This window comes from Rhinoraja longicauda, chromosome 9, assembly GCF_053455715.1.
Source record: "Rhinoraja longicauda isolate Sanriku21f chromosome 9, sRhiLon1.1, whole genome shotgun sequence".
In the NCBI taxonomy this organism is placed as follows: Eukaryota; Metazoa; Chordata; class Chondrichthyes; order Rajiformes; family Arhynchobatidae; genus Rhinoraja; species Rhinoraja longicauda.
The window spans coordinates 112,207-120,621 of NC_135961.1; positions in this window are offsets into that span (position 1 = coordinate 112,207).

Below are 8,415 nucleotides of genomic sequence, written 5' to 3' on the forward strand. Positions count from 1 at the left end.
AAAGATCCTGAGTGTGGATCTGAGTTTCAGTCAGGGGTTGAGGAGTAGCGCTGTGGAATATTCAGAAGCGACTGTGGGCTTGTGAGCTCACATCAGCTCACAAATTGACACAACTTGGTGAGAGCACAAGGCGGTGAGGAAACCTACAGAACCTGCCTAATGAAGACACTCCCAGAGGAGGCAAGAGCCAGCGTAGTGCAGAAGGCAGAGATCTCCCTGAGGCAACATAACTATACCTAAGGCACAAGAAGAACATCATCTAGTTCTCACGCAGTCCCCATGACATGAAGGACTTGCAGATGCTGGTTTACACCGAAGATAGACACAAGTGGGTTGGGCAGTATCTCTGGAGAAAAGGGATAGATTACTTTTTGGGTCGAGACCCTTCAGACTGAGAGTCAGAGGAGAGGGAAACTACCCCCCCATGACATGCATGTTCTCGCCCCCAGGGCATCAGATTAAGAATGCCTCTGGATCTGCAGATCAGGTTCCACTGGGCACTGGGGACTTGACATTGGACAGCCCGTTGAGGGTGCTGCTCAGCTGCAGCTGTCAGAACAAGATTCTTGGCAGGTCTTTCCAGAACATGAAAAAGCAACATCATAATAGACCATACGGCACAGAAACAGGCCCACTGTGTCCATGCTGGCCATTGAGTAACCATGTGCATCAATTCCCTTTCCCAGCAGTTAGTCCACAGCCTGCACACCTTGGTGATTCATGTGCTAATCCCAAGCTGCCTGATTCCTCTGGATCTGCGAAGGGGATGTGCAGGTGGGACTAGTGCAGGTGTCGGCCAGTGTGGGCAGGTTGGGCTGAAGGGCCTGTTTCCACACTGCATTCCACACTACCGCAGCTCTTTATACATCTCGGAGATGTCTGGGAGATCGTGATAGACAGGCTTCAAGACAAGCACATGCATCAGACCTCAGCTGCTGGTTTTACCCACAGTCATAGAGTGATACAGTGTGGAAAAAGTCCCTTCGGCCCAACTCGCCCGCACAGGCCAAGACTGTCCCAGCTACCCTAGTCCCACTTGCCTGTGCTTGGTCCATATCCCTGCAAACCTGTCCTATCCATGTACCTGTCTAACTGTTTCTCTAACTATGGGATAGTCCCAGCCTCAACTACCTCCTCTGGCAGCTTGTTCCATACATCTCCATACACCTGAAAAAGTTACCCTTCGGATTCCTATTAAATCTTTTCCCCTTCACCTTGAGACCCAGCCTACTCAACCTCTCCCTGTAGCTCACACCCTCTAGTTCTGGCAACATCCTCGTAAATCTTTTCTGAACCCTTTCAAGCTTGACAATATCTTTCCTATGACACAGTGCCCAGAACTGAACACAATATTTTAAATGCGGTCTCACCAACGTCTTATACAACTGCAACACGACCTCCCAACCTCTATACTCAATACTCTGACTGATGACGGCCAAAGTGTCAAAAGACCTTTTCATCACCCTATGTACCTGCGACTCAACCTTCAAGGAACCATGTACTCCTAGATCCCTCTGCTCTACAACACTACCCAGAGGCCTACCATTTACTATGTAGGTCCTGCCCTTGTTTGACGTTCCAAAATGCACCTCACACATATTAAATTCCATCAACTATTCCACTGCCCACCTGGCCAATCGATCCTGATCCTGCTGCAATCGTTCACAACCATCTTCACTATCTGCAAAACCACTCACTTTTATATCATCCGCAAATTTGATAATCTTGCTCTGTACCTGCGGATTTCAACATCGAGGAGCTCGCAGTCTCGAGTAGAGACCAATGTCAGGAAGCTCCAAAGTCGCAGAAGGTTCGACTAGCTCTGACCCGGGGTCAGATCGCCTGTCACGGGGAGCTGAGATTCCCCCCTCCTGATGCGGAACCTTGATCGCCCCGATGCGGAGGGTTCGACCACTGTCTACGGGAGCCAAGATCGCCCTGACAACGAAAGGCTCGAGGCCCACGACCGTGGGAGGACAAAGAAGGGAAGAGATTGAACTTTTTTTCGCCTTCCATCACAGTGTCCTCACTGTGGAGGAGTCGCTGTGGTGGATGTTTATGTTAAAAAATTACTTGGGTGTCTTGTTGCTCTTTATTGGTAATCAAATTCCTCGTATGTTGCAAAACATACTTGGCTAATAAAATACTATTATGATTATGAATTTGAGGAAGCACATTCTTGCTATTGAGGGAGCGCAGCATAGGTTCACTAGGTTAATTCACGGAATGGCGGGACTGTCGTATGTTGAAAGACTGGAGCGACTGGGCTGGTATACACTGGAATTTAGAAGGATAATCTTATTGAAACATATAAGATTATTATAGGATTCGACATGCTAGAGGCAGGAAACATGTTCCCAATGTTGGGGGAGTCCAGAACCAGGGGCCACAGTTTAAGAATAAGGGGTAGGCCATTAAGAACGGAGATGAGGAAAAAAAAATGCACTCAGAGAGTTGTAAATCTGTGGAATTCTCTGCCTCAAAAGGCAGTGGAGGCCAATTCACTGGATGCTTTCAAGAGAGAGTTAGATAGAACTCTTAATGATCGCGGAGTCAGGGGGTATGGCAGGAACGGGGTACTGATTGTGGATGATCAGCCATGATTACATTGCTGGCTCGAAGGGCCAAATGGCTTACTCCTGCACCTATTGGCTATTGTCTATACCAACTTCTAGCCTCTCACATGCCTCTGTCCTGCACGAGATCCCACCCCCCCCCCCCCCCCCTGCCAATCTAGTTTAAACCCTCCCATGTAGCATTAGCAAACCTGCCCCCTAGGTTGGTCCCCCTCCAGTTTAGGTGCAACATAGAAAAACAGTGCAGGAGGCCATTTGGCACTTCAAGCATAGCAACCTGTCCCTTTTATACAGGTCACCCCTGCCCCGGAAGAGGTCCTAATGATCCAGAAATCTAAATCCCTGCGCCCTGCACCAACTCCTCAGCCACACATTCATTTCCTCTAGCTTCCTGTTCTTACCTTCACTAGTATGAGGTACTGGAAGCAATCCTGTGATCACTACCCTGCAGGTCCTGCTTTTCAGTCTTATACCCAATTCCGTAGATTCTTGTTGTAGAACCCTCCTTCCTCTTCCTACCTATATCGTTCATGCCAACATGCACAACAACCTCCGGCTGCTCCCCCTCGCTCATGAGGATGCCGTGCAGCCGCTCCGAGACGTCCTAGACCCTGGCACCAAGGAGGCAACACTGGAGTCTTGCCCGCTGCCGCAGAATCTCCTGTCCGCACCTCTGACGATGGAGTCTCCCACCACTATGGCTCTGCCTAACGTCACTCTTCCCTGTTAAGCCTCGGCACCAGGGTTGGAGTCACAGCCCTGGCCACCACTCAATCTTGTCGTGTCATCTGCTCCCAAGAGGGCGTACATGGTTTCAATAGGTACAGCCACCTGCACTCCATGTTTATTCCTCTTTCTCCCAGTCACCGACCTTCGCTCTTCCTGTATCCTTGGTGGGACAACCTCATTGTAGGTCCTGTCCAGGAAACGCGTTTCCCAGATGGCCCTGAGGACACTCAATAAATGCATCACAGGGTCATAGAATCACACAGCATGGAAACAAGCCCTTCAGCCCAACATGCCCATGCTGACCAAAATGCCTTGTCTCCACTCATGCAACTTACTTGCGTTTGGCCCATTTATAAACTAAAACTCTCGTTTGTTTGTTTGTTTGTTCCTGAACTACAGTCAAAACGGTACACGATAGCGTGACAATTTTAGGCCCACCTTACTCACCGTCGTCCCTTTGGTGCTAATGGAAGAAGTTTAATTGAAATCGGTGTTATATTTTTAAAGTTATTCACATTTTAAAGTTTAAATCTTTATCTTCTAGGGAGGGAGGGGGAGGGAGGATAAGGGGGGTTGAGGGGGAGGGGGGAAGGGGAGATGGGCAGGGGAGGTGTTGAAGGGAGGGGAGGAGGGGGAGAAGAGGGGGAGGAGGGAGGGAGGGAGGGAGTGGGGAGGGGGGGAGAGGGTGCTGCACCAATGCAGGAGAGGTTTGGGTCCAATGGGTCCTTATAAACCTTTGTCTGTACCAAATGTCCTTTAAACACTGTGATAGTCCCTGCCACTGTGATAGCTCGTTCCATGTACCCACAACCCTCTGTGCGTAAAAGTTGACCATTAAGTTCCTATTAAATCTTCTCCCTCTCACCCCTTCAAATTCCCATTTCAATAAAATCAGAAACAGTAGTAATAACAGTTACAGATTAATAAGCAGTTCTGAAATTACCTTAAAATCTTCACTTTCTTTCATGAAATGTGGACACATTTTGTTCACCCCACCTGCCTACACTCTTCCTGCCTTTCACACAGTTGTCACACCACTGACCAGCACAAACTGGACTGGGCAGTAGTTTGCAGGACCATTCCGTGATACAGGAGACATTCTAGAACAAAATGTATACAAATAAAAATAATGCTAGTTCTTTTTACTGGGGTGACTATTGTGCTTTCTTTTTCAGTTTTTAACTTTCAAAACCAACCAATTCAAGCCTTAAAGAAAAACAGTGATAGAAGGCAATTTACAAATGCAAGGACGAACTGGAGTCAGCAGACGTAATCAAGCAATTGGCACAAAAAGTGAAGTGGACAGATAACTCTCCAGGATTTATGGTTTCCACTCCAGACTGTAGGTGGGAAGTCGAGCAGTGCCGGATAAAATGTTTTGAGTGGAAATTTGCTAATTTCATTCTGTTATTAAAGATTTCAAGGGAGGAGAGTTATGGAACTATCTGGAATCTGTGACTAATGAATTGGGCATTAAAGAGCTGCACAAGATTTACACCGATCAGCCAAAACGTTATGACCACTGACAGGCAAAGTGAGTAACATTGACTATTTTGTTACAATGGCACCTGTCAAGGGGTCGGATATATTAGGCAGCAAGTGAACAGTCAGTACTTGAAGTTGATGTGTTGGATGCAGGAGAAATGGGCAGGAGTAAAGACCTGAGCGACTTTGACAAGGGCCAAATTGTTATGGCCAGACGACTGGGTCAGAGCATCTCTGAAACGGCAAGGCTTGTGGGGTGCTCCCGGTCAGCAGTGGTGAGTACCTACCGACAGTGGTCCGAGGAGGGACAAACCACAAACCGGCGACAGGGTGTTGGGCGCCCAAGATGAGCGAGGGCAACGAAGGCTATCCCGTCTGGTCCGAACCGACAGAAGGTCGACTGTTGCACAAGTCACAGAAAATGTTAATGGTGGTCACGGGAGGAATGTGTCACAATACACAGTGCATGCACCCTGCTGCGTATGGGGCTGCACACGGAGGACCAACAGCATATTAGGCAGGTGGTCATAGTGTATTGGCTCATCAGGTCATAATGTTTTGGCTGATCGGTGTATATTTAACTGTATTTAACTTGAGTTTATATTGTTTTAAGGATACTACTTAAGATAGAGTAAGCCCAGGTCTATAGATGTTTTATGGGCTTTCAGAAAGCATTTGATTAGATTTTAAACAATGAAAAAGAGTGCATATGAGGTTTGAACTACCCGGCTTTGAAAATCATAGATGTGTTTCCAATGGATCTTCAACCATGCACTAAGGGGAACAGAATCTCTCTATTCACCTGTTTAAAACACTGCGTAGGAAAATAACTGCAGATGCTGGTACAAATCGAAGGTATCACAAAATGCAGGAGTAACTCAGTAGGTCAGGCAGCATCTAGGAGGGAATGGGTGACGTTTCGGGTTGAGACCCTTGTCTCGGTCCGAAACGTCACCCATTCCTTCTCTCCTAGATGCTGCCTGACCTGCTGAGTTACTCCAGCATTTGGTGATACCTGTTTAAAACACTCATGATCTAATGGACCTCAATCAAATCTCAAATGTCTCAACTTTGAGGAATAAAGAGATTGCAGATGTTAGAATCCAGGAACAAGCAGAACATTGGAAGAACTCAGTAGGTCAAGCAGCAACTGTGGAGGCAGAAGGTGTAAATCGACCTTTTGGTTCAGGACCCTGCACCAGGACTGAGAGGAATCATTGCATCTACAGCGTCATATGGCGGGGATAGAGGTTACTGGATACGGTGAACCAGGTGGGGAGAGAGAGGTTCAGACAGGCTGGTAGGTGGGGAGAGACAGGTTCAGACAGGCTGGTAGGTGGGGAGAGAGAGGTTCAGACAGGCTGGTAGGTGGGGAGAGAGAGGTTCAGACAGGCCGGTAGGTGGGGAGAGAGAGGTTCAGACAGGCCGGTAGGTGGGGAGAGAGAGGTTCAGACAGGCCGGTAGGTGGGGGGAGAGAGAGGTTCGGACAGGCTGGTAGGTGGGGAGAGAGAGGTTCGGACAGGCCGGTAGGTGGGGGGAGAGAGAGGTTCGGACAGGCCGGTAGGTGGGGAGAGAGAGGTTCGGACAGGCCGGTAGGTGGGGAGAGAGAGGTTCGGACAGGCCGGTAGGTGGGGAGAGAGAGGTTCGGACAGGCTGGTAGGTGGGGAGAGAGAGGTTCGGACAGGCTGGTAGGTGGGGAGAGAGAGGTTCGGACAGGCTGGTAGGTGGGGAGAGAGAGGTTCGGACAGGCTGGTAGGTGGGGGGAGAGAGAGGTTCGGACAGGCTGGTAGGTGGGGAGAGAGAGGTTCAGACAGGCTGGTAGGTGGAACGAGATGAAGAAAACTAGGTGGACAGGCGACCAATGAGATAGTGTTCTTTCCAATTGTAACTCCTTAGCATTGAGAAAGCCTCGGACAGGGAGGATAACGGGCGAGACAGCAAAACAGTAGCCTAGTCTATGCTTGATTTCACCAAAGCCCACTCCTACAGAGAGGTTAAACGCAAATAGGAAGGACAACATCAACCCAATGGTTTCAACAGAGACTGCGGAGCTTTTAGTTCAGTTCAGTTTGGAGATACAGCACGGAAACAGGCCCTTCGGCCCACCGAGTCCACACTGACCAGCAATCCACACAATAACGCTATTCTAAACACACTCGGGACAACTTACAATTATAACAAGCCAATTAACCTACAATCCTGTACACCTTTGGAGTGTGGGAGGAAACCGGAGATCCCGAAGAAAACCCACGCAGGTCACGGGGAGAACGTAGATACTCCATACAGACAGCACCCGGAGTCAGGATCGAACCCGGGTCCCTGGCATGTAAGGCAGCAATTTACTGCGTAGGTTACTGTGTGGAAATGAATGATGTTTGCTGCAAACAGGCTAATATACTGTCTCCAAACCAGTAGAGTTGTTTTTCTATCAACTAAAAGGTAGTAACAATGTGTAGGAAGGAACTGCAGATGCTGATTTAAACCAAAGATAGACACAAATGCAGGAGTAACTCAGCAGGACAGGCAGCATCTCTGGAGAGAAGGAACGGGGTGACGTTTCGGGTCGAGACCCTTCTTCAGACCACGTGTAACGTGTTGTAAACTACCTTTCCTGGTGAATTTTAACACTCTGCATTCATTGGTTTGATTGTTACACCTCGCACTGAAAAGTTATTTCAAGATGTATGGAAATGAATGCTGTTTGCTGCAAACAGGCTAATTCACTGTCTCCAAAGTGGTAGAGTTGTTTTTCATACAACGGCTATCAATTAAAAGGTAGTAAGTCGCAAACTGGTGGCGACTATCTTTACTGATGTATTTCATGACTGCATCCACTGGTGTCATTGATTTGATGATGTGGGATACATTGTACGCATTTATTGTACGCATGGCTCAAAGGTTGGTGTGGAAGAAGTGGATTTGAATTTGTTGCACATAGGCATTAGTATTGGGGAAGGAGGGAGCTGTTCTGTTGGGACAGGATCTGGTTCGGGAAGGCTGAGGTGTGTAACAAGAATTGGCTGGAGCGGATAGCCAGGGTGGGGAAGAAGCTGGAGCTGTGGAAGCAGCGCTCCCTCTCCATCACGGGGAAAAATCTGGTCATCAGGTGTGAGGTGCTCTCGGAGCTGCTGTACTTGGCGCAAGTGTGGCCCGTCCCTCCCTCCCTCCTACGCCAAGGCGATCACCCGGGCCGTCTTCCACTTCATCTGGGGGTCGGCGATGGACCGGGTGCGACGAGCCACAATGCACAAGTCAGCAGACAACGGGGGTAAAAGCGTGCCCTACGTCGCCCTCATCCTGATGGCCACCTTCGTGTGTGGCTGCATCAGGCGGAGCATAGAGCCAAGGCACGTGGGCACCAAATGCCACTACCTGCTGAGGTTCTACCTGTCCCCGGTGTCGCGAAGGATGGGCCTGGCGCAGATGCCATGCAATGTGCCAGTCAGCTGGACATTGCCGAACCATCTGTCGTTCGTGGAAAGGTTCTTCCGGACCGACACCTTTGACCACAAGTCCATCGGGCAGTGGTCAGCATGGAACGTCCTGCAGGCACTGCAGGGGAATGACTCCATGGATCCTGTGGCGTGGTTCCCAGAGCAGACTGCCCAGCTTGTCTGGCAAAATG